Source organism: Schistocerca nitens, chromosome 1 (genome assembly GCF_023898315.1).
Source record: "Schistocerca nitens isolate TAMUIC-IGC-003100 chromosome 1, iqSchNite1.1, whole genome shotgun sequence".
Classification (NCBI taxonomy): Eukaryota; Metazoa; Arthropoda; class Insecta; order Orthoptera; family Acrididae; genus Schistocerca; species Schistocerca nitens.
Window position 1 is genome coordinate 312,791,092 of NC_064614.1, and position 24,442 is coordinate 312,815,533.

A 24,442-nucleotide genomic window follows, 5' to 3' on the forward strand; every position below is an offset into this window, starting at 1 on the left:
AACTTTGCCCAGACGCTCAGTGACCCCTTGTACGTATGGTAGCAGGGCCGTGTTCTGTGCGTCATTCTGCATTTCCCTGTTGCCCTATTCCTTTCGGGGCCATCCTCATGTGGTAGCCATTAGCTTTAAAAGTGGACCTGAGGTTCTGTAGTTCAGTTCTGAGATTGTATTCATCGCTGATTCTGTGGGCGCTCTTAGTTAAAGCTTGCAGGGCCGGTTTCTTTCGCGTAGGACGGTAGTAGGAGCATGAATGCATCTACCTATCCCTGTTCGTGGGCTTTCTGTAAACTCTTTGTGTCCAACAGGTTTACGGTAAACGCAAGACCCAGCTCTTTTCTATCTCCATGGTGAAGTGAATTTTGCTGTGCTGTTGATTGAGATGGTGGTGGAAGTTCTGAAGCTCTTCTTCGCCGTGTGGCCGGGTGACAAAGGTGTCGTCAACGTATCCTAATTCTGGACGTAATGGTGCGGACTAGAATGCCGTTTCTTTGAACGCTTGCATAAAGAGGTCTGCTGTGATAGGCGATAGAGGGGATCCCATTAACTATGACAACGGACAAGGAAGCCTACATTTACTTCTTGATATCGTTTGGTATAAGATACACCAAATTGTTCGTCGAATGGCTCCACCAAGAGAGGTAGCACCAAGTGTCTTTGTCTCCGACCTAAAGCAGTGACTATCCTCGCTCAGTTGTGTGTTTTTCTCTATTGTCACAAGAATCATTTGATCTGTTTTTAAGATTTCTATCCAAAAGGTTATTTTCTATTAATTTAGAATTTGTAGGACATAGAATGTGAAGATTTCAATGAAGGCACTGCTACGATGAAACACGTTCACTACAAATGAATTTTCTACGTAAAATTATGAATGTCACATAGTTGACCAACTTTTGTTCCCAATAATATGACAGACAAAAGAAATCCTTCATCCCTTCCTATAAGAGATAGAATTTTTGAAAAGACATAATTGGAAGGAACAGAAGTGTAGATATACTGAGAAAAATAATTTGAGAAAAATTCTCTGCCTTTCACGTTAAATATTAAAACAGTTCAGTTTAAGAAATCTCAAGCAGCTTCACAAAGATCAGGAGTTCAACGGTACAGTTGGATCGCGCACCAGAGGAATAAGTGAACCGCATCACGTCAGACTCAATATACGACACTCGGAGTGCGCTCTGGCGAGGAATTATTTCTACATCGATACCATATTTCAGTGAAAAATTACGATGTAGTTTTCCTTCGGACATGCATGTACATCCGAAGTAACAAGCACTGGAGCGACAACAGCCGTTACGAAATGCATGGAATGTATTATCAGTTGCGAATATGGAGATCTATCAACTGTAAATGGAATGACTACAATGAAAATATTTGTCGTACCTGGACTCGTACCCGGATTTCGTGCTTATTGTGAGCGATCGGCTTACCATTAGGTTATCCGAGCACGACTTACGGCTAGACCAAAAAAATTCCACATGTCGTCATGTATGTGCCTGCACTCGCACTCTCGTTATGTGTATTCCGAAAAAAGAAAAACAAAAATTCAATTGGAAGTCGCTGACTCTGCATCGGCCGATAAATACGATATTATAGTGTCTGTATTGTTCAGAATTACTGTGCAATGTTCTCTAAATATATTATGAAATAAATCTACTTATCTAAATACCCACCTTGTACATTTGTGTGAAGGTGTGTGAAATTGTGCGTTTCCGTAAAAGGAAAAAAAGGGGAGAAAGGTCTCACTTAAGAGTCACTCTGCGTTTTAGTCGTATTACACAGACATTGGGTGTTGCAGTAACCTTTTTTTGCCATCGCTAAGCAGCAAATGCACTTAATTTAGATTAAATTCTGTTTCTGCCTCCGTGAGATGCTCTCAGAAATAAATTAATCCTAAAACGTGGCCGCACACGGCCTCGGCGGTCGGGCTTGTTTACCTGCAGGAATGCAGCGTGCGTGGCCCACCATGAATACTTGATTGTTTTAATCCCAAGAAATGGCCGCCTGCCGGCCGCAGTAATGCCGGCTCCCAGAGCGCCTACCACTTCACGCGGCCGCCACAGGCAGGCGCTGTCCTGGCGGGCCGCGAACACAGTGGGCACCGACCAGGCGACACAGTTCCACCTGATTCACAAAAAAAGAAAAGAAAAGAAATTCAAAGAAAAGTCTCAGTATTTTGAGAGAAAATTTGTCTATTAGTAACAAATAAAATACACTACTGGCCATTAAAATTGCTACACCACGAAGATGATTTGCCACAGACGCGAAATTTAACCGACAGGAAGAACATGCTGTGATACACAAATGATTAGCTTTCTAGAGCATTCACACAAGGTTCGCGTCGGTGGCCACACCTACAACGTGCTGACGTGAGAAAAGCTTCCAACCGATTTCTCATACACAAACAGCAGTTGACCGGCGTTGCCTGCTGAAACGTTGTTATCATGCCTTGTGTAAGGAGGAGAAATGCGTACAATCACGTTTCCGACTTTGATAAAGGTCGGATTGTAGCCTATCGCGATTGCGGTTTATCGTAGCGCGAGATTGCTGCTCCAATGACTGTTAGCAGAACATGGGATCGGTGGGTTCCGGACGGTAATACGGAACGCCGTGCTGGATCCCAACGGCCTCGTATCACTAGCAGTCGAGATGACAGGCATCTTATCCGCATGGCTGTAACGGATCGTGCAGCGACGTCTCGATCCCTGAGTCAACACATGGGGACGTTTTCAAGACAACAACCATCCGCACGAACACTTCGACGACGTTTGCAGCAGGATGGAATATCGGCTCGGAGACCATGGCTGCGGTTACCCCTGACGCTACATCACAGACAAGACCACCTGCGATGGTGTACTCAACGACGAACCTGGGTGCACGAATGGCAAAATGTCAATTTTTCGGATGAATCCAGGCTCTGTTTAGAGCATCCCTGTTTGGCGACATCGCGGTGAACGCACATTGGAAGCGTTTATTCGTCATCGCCATACCGGCGTATCACCCGGCGTGATGGTATGGGGTGCCATTGGTTACACGTCTCGGTCACCTCTTGTTCGCATTGACAGCACTTTGAATAGTGGACGTTACATTTCAGATGTGTTTCGACCAGTGGCCCTACCCTTCATTCGATCCCTACGAAACCCTACATTTCAGCAGGATAATACACGACCGCATATTGCAGGTCCTGTACGGGCCATTCTGGATACAGAAAATGTTCGACTGCTGCCCTCGCCAGCACATTCTCCAGATCTCTCAGCAATTGAAAACGTGTGGCCAATGGTGGCGGAGTAACTGGCTCGTCACAATACGCCAGTCACTACTCTTGATGAACTGTGGTATCGTATTGAAGCTGCATGAGCAGCTGTACCTGTACACGCCATCCAAGCTCTGTTTGACTCAATGCCCAGGCGTATCAAGGCTGTTATTACTGCCAGAGGTGGTTGTTCTGGGTACTGATTTCTCAGGATCTATGCTCCCAAATTGCGTGAAAATGTGATCACTTGTGAGTTCCAGTACAATATATTTGTCCAATGAATACCCGTTTATCATCTGCATTTCTTCTTGGTGTAACAATTTTAATGGCCAGTAGTGAAAAGTTAGATGAACGTTTGACGTACCTTTGAATGGTGCTCGAAACCATGTCCGTTAAAGTCAAAGCAAATATATCTGAAGGCCACACAACAACAGATTGCATGGTCTATATAATCCATTAGAGAAACTGCTATTAACTCTCTTTCAAATTCTAGGTTCCATTGAATTTTAAATATTCAGCCGACAGCTCATTTGCTGAAGATTATTTGCAGCACCATTCAAGGGACTGTCGAATGTTTCTTTAATCTCTTTTATTTCTTGTTTTTAAACAAGTCGTTTCACATTCGAGCGTGTTTCTCTTTCATTAATCTTCACGTTTTTTGAGAGTTAAATAACGCAGCAGTGTAAATTTTGATGTCCCCACAGTCTTAATTACTGTGACTGCTTTCAACGAGTTAAATACGTTGTGTTGAAAAACAAGGGTTCACGTGATAACCGATTTGCCACTATTCATTTGGCTAAGACAATCGGTCAAAAATTTTCCCTTCGCTCGCTTAATTTTCTTATTATCTCTGTTGCTTGCAACCAATTCAACCTAGACGTCACGCTGGTCAGTTTGACACCCCACATGTTTATTTCATATTCTTTGTTTGGCTATGAAGATCCGCAGAGGAAGTCATTGTTTAGTTACTGGGGAGCGTTCACTGCGCAGTGGTAATGACGCAGTGAGCTACTGAGCGAGAGTGTGGCGGGTGGACTCAGAGGCATGAAAGGTACTCTCTTCGCATGCATACTCGCTCACGCACACAGGCACACAGACACAGACACACAAACACACACACACACACACACACACACACACACACACAAAGAGAGAGAGAGAGAGGGGGGGGGGGGGGGGAGAGAGAGAGAACAGTGATCGTGAAAGGATGTTAACTAACATACCTTGTAACTGACAATCGGTAAAAACCTGAGAGGGATTAAACTTAAACAGTTGATGTTACTGAGACATAATGAGTCTCACCTTTATCTACGATATACACTCCTGGAAATGGAAAAAAGAACACATTGACACCGGTGTGTCAGACCCACCATACTTGCTCCGGACACTGCGAGAGGGCTGTACAAGCAATGATCACACGCACGGCACAGCGGACACACCAGGAACCGCGGTGTTGGCCGTCGAATGGCGCTAGCTGCGCAGCATTTGTGCACCGCCGCCGTCAGATCTCCGGATCTGTCCCCCCATTGAGCATGTTTGGGACTGGATGAAGCGTCGTCTCACGCGGTCTGCACGTCCAGCACGAACGCTGGTCCAACTGAGGCGCCAGGTGGAAATGGCATGGCAAGCCGTTCCACAGGACTACATCCAGCATCTCTACGATCGTCTCCATGGGAGAATAGCAGCCTGCATTGCTGCGAAAGGTGGATATACACTGTACTAGTGCCGACATTGTGCATGCTCTGTTGCCTGTGTCTATGTGCCTGTGGTTCTGTCAGTGTGATCATGTGATGTATCTGACCCCAGGAATGTGTCAATAAAGTTTCCCCTTCCTGGGACAATGAATTCACGGTGTTCTTATTTCAATTTCCAGGAGTGTAGAAGTAGGCCGAGGCAATTAATTAAAACTTGTACCACCACTGTGATTCGAACCGTGGCTCTTGCTTACTACATAGAAACAGATGTAACATCCGTTACGCCACGCTATATGGATTATCGTTGTATGCCTCCCTTCCCGATACAAATTCCAAGTCACATGGCTGCCCATTGCTATTCCCCTTCTAAACTCGCATCAGTACTGTCGAAACTACCAAGGTAGGAACAGCATCTTAGCGGTGAGCGAAATGGGGTTACTCCTGCCTGTATCTCGTAGGCGTAGGTGACACATTAATCACAAACTGTTGATGTTGCTGAGACATAATCTCTCCCTGGTCTACGATAATGAAGTAGACTGAAGCAATGAATTAATTGCTAGTGTATCTATCAAGTAAGCAGGAGATGTATGTTCGAATCCTAGAGCTTCGTTATTGCTGACAGGAATTGCTGCGATGGGTGAACGCAGGTCCATTACAACCAGTGGAGGGGAAAGTGGTGCAAAGGACATCTGGAATCTGTTGCCACATAAAAGATGACTGCTCATAGCAGCATATAGCTACACGCCTTCAGTCGGCCAACCAAAACATAAACTGAGGTGTAGGTGACTGTACTGCTATGCGACGAAACACGATCTTGCCTCTCTTCAAACCATGGGAAGCGACCAGTGCACCGACGACCCTAATGGTGCGGTTAATGTACTGTAATGCAACAAGATGAATAAAACTGAACCTTTCCATTATATTACTCTTATTGGTTGATATTATCCTCAAAAGTAAGTTCTATGTAGGCTGTTTAGGTTTTATGTTGGTAACGCTACGTAGCGCTCTGTATGAAAATCACTGACTGTGCTGTGTGCAGACTGTGGCTGGTCGTACTCATTGTTGCAATATTCGCTTGTGTAGTGTTGCGCAGTTGGATGTGAACAGCACGTAGCGTTGCACAGTTGGAAGTGAACCGCCAGCAGTGGTGGATGTGGGGAGACAGTTGCCAGTGTTTTGAGCGGACGATCTGGACGTGTGTCCGTCAGAAAACGGAAATTTGTTTAATTGGATATCACACAATTATAATGACTTTTGAACGCTATTAAGGTAAATACATTGTTTGTTCTCTATCAAAATGTTTCATTTGCTAACTATGTCTATCAGTAGTTAGTGCTTTCAGTAGTTAGAATATTTTATTTAACTGGCTGTATTGCAGTAGTTCGAGTAACGAAGATTTTTGTGAGATAAGTGATTCATGAAAGGTATAGGTTATTGATATTCAGTGCCAATCTTTTGTAGGGATTTATGAAAGTCAGATTGCGTTGCGCTGAAGATATTGTGTTTGTCAGTTTAGTGAAGATCAGAATAAGTAAATAGAAAACTGTTTGAGTACGTTGAATTTTGCTCAGCTGTTTGAAACTCAAATAACGTAAGAATTTTTTGCAGTACAGCCACGCTTAATTTTTCTATGGGGACGTTTCAAAGTAATAAGTAATACACAGACAGAAACACAAAAACACACACACACACACACACCTTCAAGTCAAACTTTCATTTTGTCGAGCAGCTAGATAATAATAATAATAATAACAATAATGAAGTACTATATGAGATATCAGTTCACAGGTTGTCCCAGAAATGCGGCGTAAAACTTCGAGAAGTTTTACAGAGTGTCTCGTTCAACAAATCGAGGACAGGAAACCGTGTCCGGAAACGTCATCCAACGATGCTGCAGAGCGTCGAAGTTACAGGCGCCTGAGTCTGCAGCTAGGCCACCCGGTCGGCACCAAATGTGACTTCGTACGCTGACAGGACGTAGGTGGAACGTCACACAACGATGCTTGCTATTGAGTGATCGCAACTGATCGGCACAGGCGCCAACCGAGAGGATGAAGCTATCTGCTGCGGAGAAATGCCTTGTCTCCTGCAAACGTGATATTTCCAATGTCTCAGATGACACAGGTTTTGGACACAGGTTTCCATCAGCATTTTATTTTTGTACCTGAATACTCTATAATCTCCAGTGTTTTCGGTATATAGGAAGAAAAGGAAAAAAATACACCTGTTCGAAACAGTCATTCACAGGGGCAACAGAGCATCGCATTGTATAAGTAAAGCAGCAATGTGTTTCCATAAAAGATTTGTGTCTTATGATGCTCCACTATTTGTTTGCCTGTTTTGGCACTTTTGGTTCTCCACTCCAAGGAACAGAGTGCACTGTTTCAGATCCAGCCTATCATAGTGTTTGAATTCTTGTCGATGATTTGGCAAGCTGGTGGTAAGACATACATGTTTCCAATTGGATATAAATGACAGGCGATTTCACTTCCATAATTACCTGACAAATTCCCTTTGTCGGAACATGTACTGGAACTAATTTAACTTATTACTGGAAAATACTCAGGTTCTCATAGACAATGTAATTGAAATTTTTTGTTTATGTTGCAGTGTTTGACCATATAGTGCCAAATTAGACCACGTGATAGCGAAAAATCAAGTCACGTAGTTAACTCAAGGAATATCTGCTTTGAAGGTATCAACATAAATTCTAATTTTGAAGCAATGGGTGTATCTCTGTTACGTGAAGGGCGTAGTTAAATTAAACTATTTTGTTGTGTTCTGCTCTAAAAAATGTCAGCAATTACTAATAAGTCCAATAATTATTTGGGTATCTTAGTCAACGGATGCGTCACAAGATGTTTACCAGCTGTTTTAAATCTCATAAAACTTCGTACATTTCGCAACTGCATGAGACATTCTTCATTTGTGGCCACTGCTTACTCCAGAGATGCGACGGAGCTGCTAAGATGTCTGTGCTGGGCGTCTGCTCGCTGTACTACGTAATATCAGCTTCTTGTGCCGCAGTTATGAAGTCGGCGAGCACAATGACGATCACAGTGACGTACTCCCTCTTGCTATATTAAATTTCAGTAACGGTAGAAGTCAGTTTATAATAAATCTGTGCTGTAAAGCCGAAACCGATTCCCTTCCAAAACGCGTAACGTTTCTTTAGCCACAGAAAATATCGATCGAATTTTTTCGGTCTGAGGATCAGGGAAAATAATTTTATATCTGAGTGCAGTCTACAGATCCACTTTATTATTACATACCGTGCATGTTTATTTCAGTTTTCAACTACGACGGTCGTTCAATAAGTAATGCCCCACATTTTTTAAAAAAGACAAACGACCGTGATGGTGATTCACATGTAATGTTTGTTCTGTGTGCCGGTTAAGTTTCGAACCGTTCTGCCAGACGGCAGCGCGTAATACAGCGTCAAAATGGAAACCGTGGTGAACATCCATAAACGGTTGCGTGCAGTGTATGACGGTACTGCAGTTGATAGGAGTATAGTTGGGAGATGGGCAAAGAAAGTTACAGCCTAAGGAAACGCAGAAGCAGAGCTCCATGACCAGCTGCACTCTGGACGTCCTGTCACAGCTACTGCCCCAGACATACTGAACAGTGCCGATGCCATTATTCGTGGTGACCGGGGCGTCACAACACGGCAACTGTCTCTACAGTTGTCGGTCAGCGTTGGAAGAGCGTCTGCAATGATTGAGACTCTCGAATATTCAAAGAGGTGCTCACGATGGGTTCCACGAATGCTCAAAGTGGACCACGAGATTCAAAGAAAGGCCATTTCATCTGAATTGTTGGAGCGTTTTGAGACCGACGGAGAGGCATTTCCGTCATGGAACGTTACACGGGACGAAAGCTGGTTGCACCACTTAGCGCCGGAAACAAAAAGGCAGTCCATGGAGTGGCATCATCCTCATTCACTACGAAAGAAGAAATTCAAGACGAGCCCCTCCTCTTACTTAAAAGTCATGGTGACAATTGAGCCGTGCTGCGTCTCACATTGGTGCTGTTTGTAGGTTTCTGTCCTCTGTTGGGGGCCATGCCGTATCGTTTAGCTGACATGGTTTCGGTTGTTTGTCTTCCTCTCGTGTTGACTGGCGCCACTTGGTTTCGAAAGCGTTGCCTGTCCGCTAGTGGCAGCAGCGGCGGTTATCGATATGTAGTAACTGTGGCCCTATCTATAGGGCGACGTCGTTGTTCTTCCGGGTCGTGTCAGTGGGTAGTTCGGATGGGGGCTCAGGAGGAGCCAGGTCCGCGCGGTGCGAGAATACTCCGTGACCACTGGCGGTGCGCATGGACTGCCGGATCGAAGGTCTGTGGTCACGAGGGTGCACGACCTCGTCGTAAACCGGATCCTGTAAGTTTTAAGTTGAGTGCATTTGGATTCAAGTAGAGAAACCTCCGCCATTGTGAGATCTGGAGATTCTCCAGTGACTTGGGTTCGTGTTGCTGCTCGTAGTGTTGCCGAGGCCAAAAGCAGCGAGTGGAGTGCATGGGGAATGCGGATCTGATTAGCTTTCCTGGGCTTCTAATTACTATTTATTGCGTTCAGTTTGTTATTATTTGTTAAGTTCAACCAGTGCTATTTTTCCTGCCTCGTGGCCACTAACGCCACAATTACCTGCCCTGGGGGTTAGTGTATGTAACGGCAGTGTACGTTTCCTCGCCTTGCCACTGCTGTCCGGTGAGTCGTGTAGTTTTGACAGCTTTCTTGATTGTAAGTTGGTTGGCGATTCTTCTACTCTGGTGGTCATGATTCTTTTGTCGTTCCAGGTGTTCTAAGCACAGTATTCTGCGGGCGGAGTCCAGACCGTGGGTTCCAGCTTTGGCGTATTTTTACGTCTTTGCATTTGGTTTATTGGACGTCAGGTAGCCTCAGCAAGATTGTCATTAGCCATTCGTTAGACTGCCACTAGTCTGAGTTACTATCTGGTGAAGTTAATGCAACTCTTGGCTCCCTCTCTCATCGCTGGCGAAAGTGTTTTCTCCCGGACCTACTCAGAGGCCGATTCCTGGTGCATTGTCTGTAACTGGCCCTTGTATTTTATAATTGTATTTGCGGTTTTATTGTATATTTCTAATCTTTTTTTAATTTTTAATTGCCATTCTCGGCGTTAAAGCAGGTTTAAATGGTTGTGCTACCAAGTTCATTGCACTTTGTCTCACCTGTTTGGTGATCAGTTTCCTGTCTTTTCAAATTAACCTTTGCCACTGCATTGCTGTTTTACAGCATGTTTGTTAAATTTTTTATAGTTGCCGTTCTTGGCGTTAAAGGCAGTCAGCCGTGACTGCAGTTACTTGCCTTAAAATGCTAATTGGGATCACAATGGCTTGTTTTTAAAACATTATTTGCTGTGTCTGTATTTTATGCTCATTTGGTAAACTGTAACTCACTGAAAGCACTATTAATTTCACACTTGCTTATTCCTTCATTAATAACGTGTGATATCTTTATTTATTGTTGAGTCTGTAATTACCGTTTTGAAATAAATGTGTGTAATTGCAAAAGGGTACCAGTAGTAACTGATTACGGCCCCGTCCACAATCGTAGCCGAATCCTGCCTTCCTTGACTACCAATTTCAACAGTCTTGTCGGATTGTGATGGCGGCACTCTCGTGGATGTGATCCAAGAGGGTCAACCATCAATTCAGAGTCATACGTGAAGACTCTGAAGAAACTCAAGAACGGTTTCCGACCTGTTTGATCGGACAAGAATCCAACAGAAATCTTGCTCCAACACGATAATGGACGTCCACACACATGTCTGAGAACCTGGGAACACATCACCAAATTAGGTTGGACATCACTGCCTCACCCGCTCTACAGTCCAGATCTGGCACATTCGGATCCCCATCTCTTCGGGCTGCTTAAAGATTCTCTACGGGGAGCACACTTTGAAGATGACTAGAGTATCAGCCATTCATTGAAAACATGGCTATGACTGCAGGACAAGGGCTTTTACCAGCAGGGAATACATGCTCTTCCTCAACGTTGGCGTACGGCCATAGAATGCGATCGTAGAAAAATAGGACATGGACAAGACATATTGATGTATATTGTTACCAAATTCTGACTCTTAACAATAAACGTATTCTACGAAAAAATAATGTGGGGCGTTGCTTATTAAGCGACCCTCATAGTAACACGCAAAATTCGCAAATGACACTCACAGTTTATTTTAACGCGAATGTTGCAATGCCGCGCCGCTAATTTACATTTACATTACGTGACTGCAATTCATCCTTAGGTGTTTCGCAGATAGTTTACGGAAGCACTTTGAGACTATTTCTCGACCGTTCCACGCTCGAGCAGTACGTGGACAAAATGAGCAAGTGAATATTCTTGGGAATTTTGAGTTCTCTTATTTTATTACGAAGACCATGCCACGGTGACGCTTTAGTGCTTCACACAGCCCATTGAGCGAGTCTGGAAGAGATAAAATTGTGGTCTTCCTTGTAACGGGGTGGCCATTTCGGGGAATTGCCTCACAGGTTGGACGTGCTGCGTCAGTTGTGGTCTCGTGAACATTCTCACCTCATAGCCGACGACCTGGACGCCCACGTATCACAGACGTTCTCCTGGATCGTCGTAAAGAGCGGCAGTGGCAGAACCTACAGCTAACACAGCACAGATAAGAACGCCTAGACATGTCAACACGAAGTGTTGGGAACCGGTTATTAACAAGGGGATAGTGGGCACGCATATCTCTAGCTCGTCTCACACTCACGTTACAGCATCGACATGTACGGCTCTGCTGATGCCATCAGAGAATCACTTGGAAGATAGTCTTCAGCGATGGAAGCAGATTCTGCCTACACGCAAGTGATGATCTTCTTCGCTAAAGCCGTAGATCTGTTGAGCGCTGTCTCGCAGAGTGCATCGTCGAAGACACACTGCCCTCCCTTCCAGCCCCCCATCACCAGGCCTTATGGTCTGGGATGCGATTAGCTTCAGCCCTCGTTCACCTCTTGTGTTTCTAGATGGGACGCTAACCACCGATCGTTACGTGCGATAATGTTGTTCGACCCGTTATTTTGTGGTTCTTGCAACAGGAAGTTAATGTGCTGTTCCAACAGGATAATGCTTTCCCACGCACTGGTGAAACTCGACAATCTCTGCAAGACGTGTATCAAATTCCCTGGCCAGGATCCCCGGACTTCTCTCCTAAGAGTACGTGATGGGACGAGAAGGGACTCGTGCGACCCGTCAGTCAACAACTCTTACAGAACTATGTGAACAGGAAGAGAAGGCGTGGTTGAGCATGCATGGCATAATGCATCAGAGGACGACTCTCTCCTCCTGTTTGATCAACTGAATGCCGGAGTCAGCGCCTGCATTGTCGCCCGAGGGGGCGACCCATGTACTATTATGGGTATTCCAGCATGGGTCGATATCTGGTACCTAGGAACCGCTTGTGTTACTGGCCGGTAAATATTATCATTTCATGTGTTTTATATACATTGTTGCAACAATAACTCTTAAGTGAACTGGAAACCTCAAACATGTTTTACTAATTTTTTTTCAGCAGTCGATCAAACAGGAGGAGAGAGTCGTTCTCTGATGCATTATGCCATACATGCTCAACCACGCCTTCTCTTCCTGTTCACATAGTTTGAAACACGTATGTTGTGCGGCAGCGATGCTGAGACATTGTAGAATCTCTGACCAGAGCAGTTGCGCTCGACTCGCAGTAGCGAGCAGTCAGTCAGTCTGCAGTAGTCAGTCCTCAGTAGTGCTTGGAGTCGGTTGCTAGCAGTAGCGGAGAGCAGTCGGCGGGCGTCGGCATCGCAATGGTCGAGATTCAGGACGAGGTATAATTTATTTAAATAAATAATCATGCAGCTTTGCGCTCATCAGATAATGTAACGAACAGTCATTGTAATTTAACTTTCAAAAATCGCCCCCAATAATAATTTTGAGTTAAAAGCAATTTTAGAGACAATCATTCAAATTTCCTTCCATTTCCTTTTAACAAAGATTTTTAAAAGGTACTTCCAATGCTTTTCATGCAAGCGCCAGAGAACAATAAGAGCAGAATTTTGACATGCAGTTTCACTAAGGTAAGAAATTTATTCTCGTTTCGCACAGGGCAAACACCGACTTTTCGGTTGAATTGAGTTTAGGTTATCATTACAGTTTCATTATCATGGGATTAGCGTTCATTATTTAATGGGAACTTGTACTTGAGTCAGATAGCGAGCTTTCATTTAATTGTCTTTGCCATTAATATTCTTGTGGGAGTTTATACTTAGCTGTGGCACCATTTCTAATAAATATTGTTTTTAAAATTTCTGTGGGAAGGTCACACTTAGCTGTGGCTCCATTACTAATAAATATAGTTATTATATATAGAATATGTTGTGGGGAGGTTACACTTGGCGACCCTGCCAGGATCGTATTTCGTAGAGAATCTTTTGAAAAACAGTCAGATATCTGCTCTTATTTCTTAGATATAATTAGGATTTGGCGCAACGCTTTTACTAATCTTGTGACTTTCTTTCTACAGGTCAACGGCAATTCGTTGCTCTGTTGTATTTGTGTGTTGATTTTGCATTGTGCTTATTTGTTTTGTGATTAATTGTGACTATTGTGAAAATGCCGCGAAAGACTGTGAATAGTGTATCGCGAGGTATCATGAACGAAATTACCGACTTAAACAACGTGACCAATAGTACTAGTGACACGCAGTGTAATGATGACAATGCTGTGTTCACTAACAGTCAGTGCGTTCCAATGGCGAATGACGACTTTTACCTTAATGATGAACAAACGAACTCGGTTATGTCTTCTGTTGATTTGACGACAATCAATGACGCGGGACGCTCTATTGTAATGAGCGCTGCCCAGCCTAACACAACCGGTTTACTAAATTCACGTGACGAACAGACAAATTTGTCTAATGAAAATGATCAGTGTACGGAAAGTACGCCGGACTTATTTAATTCCGAAATAATGTCTAACAGTGTACATCTGACTGACAAACCTTCTTGTAAATCGCAAAATAACCAAATGGTTACAGAAAGCGAAACGATTCCAGATCCACCATTAATCAGCACAGAGAATAGAAATGTTAATTTTGGCTCAGATCAAATTATGGCACTATTGCTGCAACGAATTAACCAAATTATTGAAAAACAAGACAACAATGATGTAAATCTCAAACAACTTAGTGAACAGGCTAAACAACAGAATGAAAAATTAGATAACAATTGCAGACAGTTAAGTGAACAAATTAGGGCCGTTGCCGCACAATGTCATGACACTAAGGAACAGTTACGCGAGGAAATTGAGGCTTGTTCACGAAAAAGTAGCGAAGAAATTAAGTCTGTTGCTCAGGAATTAAGGGAATTGCAAACAGCTGCAACAGAAACACTTAGAGCGGAAATCAGTACAGTCGCTAAACAATGCTCTGAAAAAGCTACACAATTACGCGACGAGTTTAAAGCAATGACGGTAGAACTTTCGCGCACAATGGATGAAAAGATTGACGCAAAATTCGAACAACAGAACACACAAATTAACGAACGTCTTAATCTTCACATAGAAAACAGTAATACGCGTTTTCGTAAATTTATTGATGATCAAAATAAAGTAAAACGCCAGGTAATGGAAACAATCACTGCACAGAGACAAGAAGACAAACGTAAAATGTTTGCGAAGGCAAAAACGTATGTAGACAATAATATTGCCACAGTTTCGGACAAAATTAATACCATCGAACAGTCAAACACAGAATTACGTGACGAAATTTCTGATCTGAAATCGAAAACAGACACATACATAACAGATTTTCAAACAGTGACCGACAGACTCGAACAATTAGAACTAACACAGGATTCCGATGTCGTGAAAGCTGATGTTAAAAAACTGAACGAAACTACACGTAAATTGCAAAACCAGATTAATGCCAATGACACTAAAACCGATGATCAGGTTAAAATACTGACTGAAAAATGTGATGAATTGGCCAGTCGTATTGATGTCATCGAAAGCACTAATGACAATAAATCAGACGATACTTCACCGGTTTCATTCAACCAAACACCTGAATTTCAAAATTTACAGCAGACAATTAATGAGATTGATTCGTCTAATAACACCTTGCGTAGAAAACTGTCAAGTTTACAGCAGGAGGTAACAGAGATGAAAAACACTTCAGTTAATAACACAGCACAGCAGACACCACTTTTCGAACATTTGCCAGACTCGCGCAACGCGTATAATTTGGGTAATCTACAGAGAGTACGGGACTTAGATTCCGAACAATCACAGTTCAACAGATTCTCTTACAACCATGAACCTGTTTCATCACACAGAGACGACAATTTCGATTACAAACATTTTCTGTCAGTGAGAAAGTTTAAAGTGTTTAAAAACGACAGAACACAGATTCACCCGCTAGATTGGATACAACAATTTAGCTTTGCTTTTCCACCGACTTGGCCTGTAACGCATAAACTTGAATTTATTTGCAGCTTTTTGGAAGGCGAACCGGCAACTCGTATGAGGCCGATCGCGAGACAATGTTACTCGGTAGAGGAATTTCAGAATGCTTTTCTGTCAGCGTATTGGTCGAAGACGACACAGCGCGGAATTAAAGATCAGTTAATTAGCTTACCAAATTATGAGAACTCCAATTTTCCGAGTGTGACGCAATTTTTTGAGCACATGGTGCAACAAAACCAGTACCTGAGTGAACCCTATAGTGAATCTGCACTTATTCAATTATGTATCTCTAAATTGCCGCGATCATTAAGAGTGTCACTTCTAACAGGTCAACAAAAAGAAAACATTTCAGCATTCAGAGAGCTATTGCAGCTTTTAGAAGTGCAGCAATCTGATTATTCTTTCGTAAACAAAAATTTTTCGTATAGTAATCAAAGTCAACAAACTTACAGTAATTATGATCAGACACGTAATTTTAATAGGAAAAGTAACAGACGTTTTAGGAATGAAAACCACCAAAGCTTTAATAACAGACAAAATTCTAATTATCAATATCGTCAAAATTTTGAGCAACAAGAATCACATTTTGGTAACAATAGACGTTTTCCACCACAACAGCATGAAAGTCAACCGGTTAGCATACCTAACCAACAATGGAATGCACAAGGTCAACCTAGCTTTAATGTTTCACCGCGTGCACGTGTAGTCTCTGATACAACAAATAGTAACGCACGGCAGCAAGGAAATAACTACGTACAGAGAAGACAGTTTTTCAATTCCTATCGCAATGCACCGTATAGGAATGACTATTACGATAGACGTAAAAATAATGACGACAGTTTTCAGCGTACATCTAATAACAGTCGGTCATACCAACAGCAAAAGTATCCACAAGAACCTATTCTCATGAATGAACCCGACAGTAGGTACCATCCAGAGCGTAACACGTCTGGAAGAAGTAATAGAACTGTTCAAATAGTAGAAATGTCGCAACATCCTCCAGAAAATAATAACACGTCAGATAGAATCTGACTAGATACTGTACAGGTTGCATCTTCCAATAACACAAGCACTAGTTCTGACACGCAAAATGTTGTTCACGAGAATGTAATTACGTTTGACGACATCAGAGACACTCTTTTGCAGGAAAAACCAGTTGTTCAGAAAACTATTTCACATCCTGTCATCGAAATTAAAATTGGTTCATCGAAATTTTCAGCGGTAATAGATTCCGGATCACCTATGTCAGTTATTAATGAGGAAACTTTTAACGAGTGCAACAAAGAGAATACTTATCCTACATTACCTTTAGGCAAAACGAAAGTGAAAGGAGCAGTATCGAGTAAAGGAGTGGATGTGAAATTACAGACGCATTTATCATTTTGTATTGGAGGTCATATTTTTCACTCAGATTTTTGGATTGTTCCTTTATTGACAACAGACGTAATTTTAGGTACTAATTTTCTCGTACAACACGACGCAGTGGTTGATTTCCAAAATTCTTATTTAATGTTAAAAGATGAAAATGTGCAATTAGCTTTAGAATTTCAACATTCACTATCTGCAGAAGAACAAACAATTAACTGCACAGAGGTCATTTCCGCAACACGTAACATAAACTGTAATTCCGCATTGTTCACCGACACGTACGTACATAACTATAACACTCCAGACGAAACTGACTACGACGTAATGCAAATGATTTCTGATAAAGTTAAACAAAGCAGTGCAAATACAGACGACGAACGAACGCAATTACATAAAATTCTTTTACAACAAGCTCCAGTTTTCGACAATATTCCTGGTACTATGTCCGGCTTTATGTACGAATTTCAAGTCAAACAGCACGACACATTTAAAGCAAAGCATTATCCCATTCCATATATCCACAGAGAACAAGTTAAAAAAGAATTGCAGGATATGCTCGATCAAGGAATTATTGAACCAGCAGTTAGCCCGTACATAAACCCGCTGCATATTGTTAAGAAAAAAGATGGCTCACTTCGCCTCGTACTTGATTCACGTCACATTAATGACATTATTATTAATGAAACAGATCGACCACAGACATTAGAAGAACTACTACAGAAATTTCACGGTACAGCTATTTATTCCACATTAGATTTGAAATCGGGATTTTGGCAAATACAACTTCATCCGAATTGCAGAAAGTACACAGCTTTTCTCTGTTTTGGTGACTGTTATCAATTTTGTAAATTACCATTCGGCTTAACTATTTCCTCTGCAGCTTTTATTCGTGGTTTGAACACAATACTTCCGACAGAACTTAAAGACAGAATTACGACGTACGTAGACGACATTCTTATTGCAGAAGCTAACTGGTCTGAACATAATCTGATTTTAGAACGACTATTGCAAACTTTCCATGCACAAGGACTTACAGTTAACCTCAGTAAATCGCATTTTGGTAAAACTTCTATAAAATTTCTTGGACACGTAATTTCAGCTGAAGGCATTGCGCCTGATCCAGAAAAACTTCAAGCTCTACGTGACATTACTGTTCCTACAACAAAGAAACAATTACGCAGTTTTTTGGGTTTAATTAACTTTTTTCGTAAATTTATTCATCACTCTGCTTTAGACACACCTAGATTATGCCAATTAACAAGTAAAAATACTATTTGGTCATGGGATAAGCAAGCACACTCTGAATTCGTGAACCTGAAACATGCTTTGTTGAATGCTCCACTTTTATCGCACCCAGACCTTACTAGAAATTTTTCTATTGCCACCGACAGTTCCAACACAGCTTTAGGCGTACACATTTTTCAGGAATTTGAAGAACATGGCTCAATAGTAATTAAAAACATCGCATTTGCAAGCCGCATTTTGTCACCTGCTGAACGAAATTATTCCGTTACTGAACTAGAAACATTATGTGTTGTATGGGCTTTTACGAGATTTCGGCACTTTCTTTATGGCAGACATACCACCGTTTACACAGATCACAGAGCTATACAATTTTTACTTTCAGCTAAATTTACTCACGACAGATTAAGCAGATGGAAACTGTATTTACAAGAATTTAATTTTACGATTGTTCACATTCCCGGTACACAAAATGTTATAGCAGACGCACTTTCTCGTTCTCTCAGCAACAATCAGCAAGACGTAGCAACCAACTTCTGCAAAGCAAATTTCAGCGTCATGTACATTCAACAAGTTGCATTTGAAAATTTTATTTCATCATCATTACAGGACATAGCACGAGAGCAAAGCAAAGACAATGTGTGGAAAGAAATTAAACACCTTTGGCAAGATAAGAATAATGTTACGATTAGAAACCACTACACTGTACGCAATGACATTCTGTTTCGCCGCTCTCATCCAGACAGTAACAATTGGTTATTATGCATTCCTGACGAACTGGTTAACAAATTAATCTGGTACACTCATTTAAGCTACGCACATTATGGAGCAAGAAAATGTTTTCTGATACTGGGACAGAACTGTTATTTTGCCAGCATGGAAAAACGTATACGACGAGTTTTAGCGTCATGTAAAATTTGCCAGAAAACTAAGTCTGACACCACTTCACACATTCCTCCATTATATCCCATTGTACCTGTTAAATTAAGACATATGGCCGCAGTAGACATTTTTGGTCCAATTCCGAGAACTAATAGAGGTTTTTGCTACATCTTTGTCGCTGTTGAACTCACTTCAAAATTTGTTACCTTCACTCCGTTACGCAAAGCTACTGCTAAAACTGTTTCGAAAGCATTTGTAAAGCATTTCTTATTTCATGTAGGGCATGTGATGAAAGTAATTTCTGACAATGGATCACAATTTCGTTCTGTCATATGGACACGCATGTTACGAGCTAGAAACATTTCTCCGATTTATATATCCAAGTACCACGCCTCTTCGAACCCTTGTGAACGACTAATGAAAGAAATTGGTAAACTGTGTAGAATATACTGCCACAAAAGACATGTTAATTGGGACACACACGTACACTCATTTCAAGATGTAATTAATTCCATTCCAAATGAATCCACTATGCTACCTCCGTCTGTTATACTGAAAAACGTTGAACCACCAAACAAAATCAAAGAATTAGTAACATTTCCTACATCTCGTCGATTACGACACCACGAAATAATTGACATTGCGCTGAACAACATCAAACGTGCCGTAGAGCGCCGGAGAAGACAGCAAAAACAGGTTTGTAGACACCGAGATTTTCACGTTGGACAGAAGATATTAGTACGTACACACTATTTATCCAGCAAATTAAAAGGTAAGTGCAGTAAATTTGAACTTCTATACGCAGGTCCATATCGGATTCGCAGCATTCCTCACCCCAATGTTGTACACGTCGAAACTCTGAGAACCAGAAAATCGAAAGGCAACCATCATGTGTCAAACATTAAACCCTTTATCGAATGAAACCACTTTACGATGTAACATGCTATGAGGCCGTTTACACATTTTATGACCACTTATGCAATTATATTCACATGACTAATTACTGATGATTATCGTATTTTTTCTTGGCAAGTGCCCGGCAAGGTAAGGTTAGCAGGTCGCTCTTCTTGTCGTTACACATCAGACCGTGCATATTTTCCAGATGAACTTACACATTTTGTGACCACTTATGCAATTACATTTATGTGACTACCTATTGATGATTATCGTATTTTTTCTTGGCAAGTGCCCGGCAAGGTAAGGTTAGCAGGTCGCTTTTCTTGTCGTTACACACTAGACCGTGCATTTTTTCAGATGAACTTACGCATTTTATGAATAATTATGCAATTCTCTATAATGACGCATTAATTTTATCAAATTCTCTCTCCATTGAAGTCTTTAATTATCGCATCTATTAACTACACTACATATAAGCTGAACACAATGAATGTCACATTTTGTCTTTCTTATGTATGTACGATTGTTTTTATGTTTTGTTTGTATGCACTGTGAACTAGTTAAGGTATAACACACACCATTTGACTTTGACATTTTGCCTTGTGATATCTCAACATCATGACTGTTTTACATTTTCCCTTTTTTGCTGCTGCATTACGATATTCTCTGTACACTTTTTGCCTTTAAACACTGTCTGTGCTTTGAGATGTTACGTTTTCTGTCATGTTATGTTGTATGCTTAATTGAGTCACCATTAACCAGTCATTATTTAATGGGTATCTGATTTAAATGCAAGACATTAATCTTTGTTCATCAATTTCAGAAATAAATGATGCGTACAGGAAATGAATTAAACAGAAGTGGGAATTTCACCTATGGAATAAACGAAAGAAGATGCAATAAGCTAATGAGGACGAGTAAATGGATCAGAATTAACAAGCATTAACCAGAATATATTATACACATCGCAGAATAGCAGTCTTAACTAATTTTTTCTTTCAGAATACAAAGCGATTGATGCAAGCTGTCAGACAGAACTACACATTTTAGTTTTAAGTGATGAAATATGCTAGGGATTAGGAATAGTTGTGTGATGAATAATGAAATGATTTTTGCAGATGATAATGAATGCTGATAATGAACAATGATGAAGAATATGGTACTATGAATAATGAAGTTTCTGTTTACAGGTGATGATAATGATGGAGTTATGATGATATGAATAATGAAGTTTTTCTTTACAGATGAGGATAATGTTGAAGTTATGTATTTATGCTATGTAGTTATTTAAGTATTTGTTGCAGTTTGCTTTGACAGCAGGTGTTATATTGCATAGTAGGATGACTGAAGATTTTGGAAAGGACAGCTATGGAACACATTTTTATACACATTTCACTGTCTGTTAATTCGAAGTTCACTACTTTTCAGCATAGTCTGCGTTTCTTCTTTCAGCTCAATAATCCATTTTGTATTTTTCTTTCAGGAGAAGCTTTTTATGATACTTACTAAACTTGTTACTTATTATACCTGTTCTAGTACTTGCATTTTTTTTTTTTACCCACTTGTGTCTATCATTTATAAATGTGATAACCTTGCTACAGCTGACTCATGACGAATGACGTTACACAATCTTTTCATTTATAGGAACAACCTAGAAGCAATTTTTTCTCTTATTTCTTCTTGCTTTCCCTTATAATTACCCAAAGCAATGCATTGCTAGCAGAAAAAACAAAATGTATTAACAGTCCCAGATAATGTCACTAGTTTATGATAATTCTGAATAACACTGATCAGCTCTGAATAGTATGTCACTTGAATAATGACTTCTTAATGATACCAAAACATAATTGCCACTATCTATTGTAATGAGAGTACTTATTATGCCCATGCTTATTAATGCTAATAATGTTTTATACTATTCAATACTTGCTGGCCACTGAGTGCCCATAATTAATGTAACTTATAATGCCCATGCTTATTAATGCTACTAATGTTTTATACTATTCAATACTTGCTGGCCACTGAGTGCCCATAATTAATGTAACTTATAATGCCCATGCTTATTAATGCTATGACTGTAATTAACTGATTTTTCTAATAATGATTTCTTAATGATATGAATAATACTGAATGATGAATAATGTTTTGTACTATTCAATACTTGCTGGCCACTGAGTGCCAATAATTAATGTAACTTAACGTTTTGTTAGTGTTTTGAATGATGACTTCCCATATTAATACTGAATGATGATAAATATTTTGTACTAATCGAAAGTTGCTAGGCCACTGAATGTTAATAGTTACTTGTAAATATGTCATTTGAATGAGGAAAAATGTTTTGTAATACTCAATACTTGATGGCGATTGATTACCACTCTTGTCTTTAAATTAATTAATGAACATTTTTCTGTAATACTACATTCATGGTACAGAAATGTTCAATGACTAGAGTATGGATACCGCAAACTACTTATGTAATCACTAATCAAGACTTGTGTGTTAGTTAATGTCCTTCACCTTCTGACCTAACTACCTGAAATTATTGTAACATCCATTTGTCTTGTCCATCCTCATTATCATGGAGCACTATATTTGGTTTTTGCACTAATTCTACGTTGGTGTGCCGCCTCTTAAAAGCGTGGTTTGACACGACATGCTGTCCACCACTGTAGGCGAAGAAACTACTTATGTAATCACTAATCAAGACTTTGTTATGGAGCACTGTGTGCCGCCTCTTAAGAGCGTGGTGTTGACACGACATGCTGTCCACCACCGTAAGCGATGAAGACGTTATTCTGGTCCCACTGTTTGGTGTACCTGGTATACTGCCAAATGATAGTATGGAATACTACTACGACGTTTCACTGTCTTGATAAGCTGATAAATACTTCTGGGAACGGAACTGCAGATTGTATCACTTAGTTGTGATTCTGTGGAAAGATATGGACTTTCAGTGCAGCTATGTGCAAACTAAAGTGCTACAACCATGATGCAATCCTTTCCTTTCCTATCCTAATAGTGAAAATCATTTTTTACTAACACCATTTATGTTCATGGCCTATACATTTTTTTTCTCGATTTGTTGAACTCTAGTGCGAGTACACTTGTGTCACTTGTCGACATGATTTTTGCCATTTGTTGTCAAAATACTAAAGACATTTTCGATTTGTTTTGAAGTGCAGTATGTGTGCACTCTTGTCATCTCTATTGTATATACTTTTTGTGATTTGATGATTATTTATCCTTGTGTTTATTTGTTATGAAAATGTTCAAAAGCTTTTCAGTGCATGTGCACTTATGTGAATATGTTTTCAACTGAACTCCAGTGCCTCTGCACTCTTCCCAATTTACGATATGATTTGTGTTCATTCTGTATACCTTTTATGATTTATGTCACTTGTTACTCATTGTATATACATTTCGTTTTTTTTTACTGATATGTTCTCCACTGCAGTGCATGTGCACTCATGACACTTGTCAACATGATTTTTTTTGCCTGTTATGAAACTGCTAAAGAATTTTTCAGTGTGTGTGCATTTTATTATCTGTCAAATAATTTGTATATACATTTTTCCTGATTTGTTTTGTACTTATATTTTGTCTTGTCTGTAATGTTTTGTAATTGGTGCATGCGCACAACATTTAATTCATGTATTACATCCAAATATTTTGTAAATGTTCATTAATTAAAGAAAAAATTTGTTACGATGGCAAGTCCAAATGACTCACCATCGCTGCCAAATTTTTGCCCCCCCAGTGGAGGGTTATGAAACACGTATGTTGTGCGGCAGCGATGCTGAGACATTGTAGAATCTCTGACCAGAGCAGTTGCGCTCGACTCGCAGTAGCGAGCAGTCAGTCAGTCTGCAGTAGTCAGTCCTCAGTAGTGCTTGGAGTCGGTTGCTAGCAGTAGCGGAGAGCAGTCGGCGGGCGTCGGCATCGCAATGGTCGAGATTCAGGACGAGGTATAATTTATTTAAATAAATAATCATGCAGCTTTGCGCTCATCAGATAATGTAACGAACAGTCATTGTAATTTAACTTTCAAAAATCGCCCCCAATAATAATTTTGAGTTAAAAGCAATTTTAGAGACAATCATTCAAATTTCCTTCCATTTCCTTTTAACAAAGATTTTTAAAAGGTACTTCCAATGCTTTTCATGCAAGCGCCAGAGAACAATAAGAGCAGAATTTTGACATGCAGTTTCACTAAGGTAAGAAATTTATTCTCGTTTCGCACAGGGCAAACACCGACTTTTCGGTTGAATTGAGTTTAGGTTATCATTACAGTTTCATTATCATGGGATTAGCGTTCATTATTTAATGGGAACTTGTACTTGAGTCAGATAGCGAGCTTTCATTTAATTGTCTTTGCCATTAATATTCTTGTGGGAGTTTATACTTAGCTGTGGCACCATTTCTAATAAATATTGTTTTTAAAATTTCTGTGGGAAGGTCACACTTAGCTGTGGCTCCATTACTAATAAATATAGTTATTATATATAGAATATGTTGTGGGGAGGTTACAAGTTCTGTAAGAGTTGTTGACTGACGGGTCGCACGAATCCCTTCTCGTCCCATCACGTGCTCTTAGGAGAGAAGTCCGGGGATCCTGGCCATGGAATTTGATACACGTCT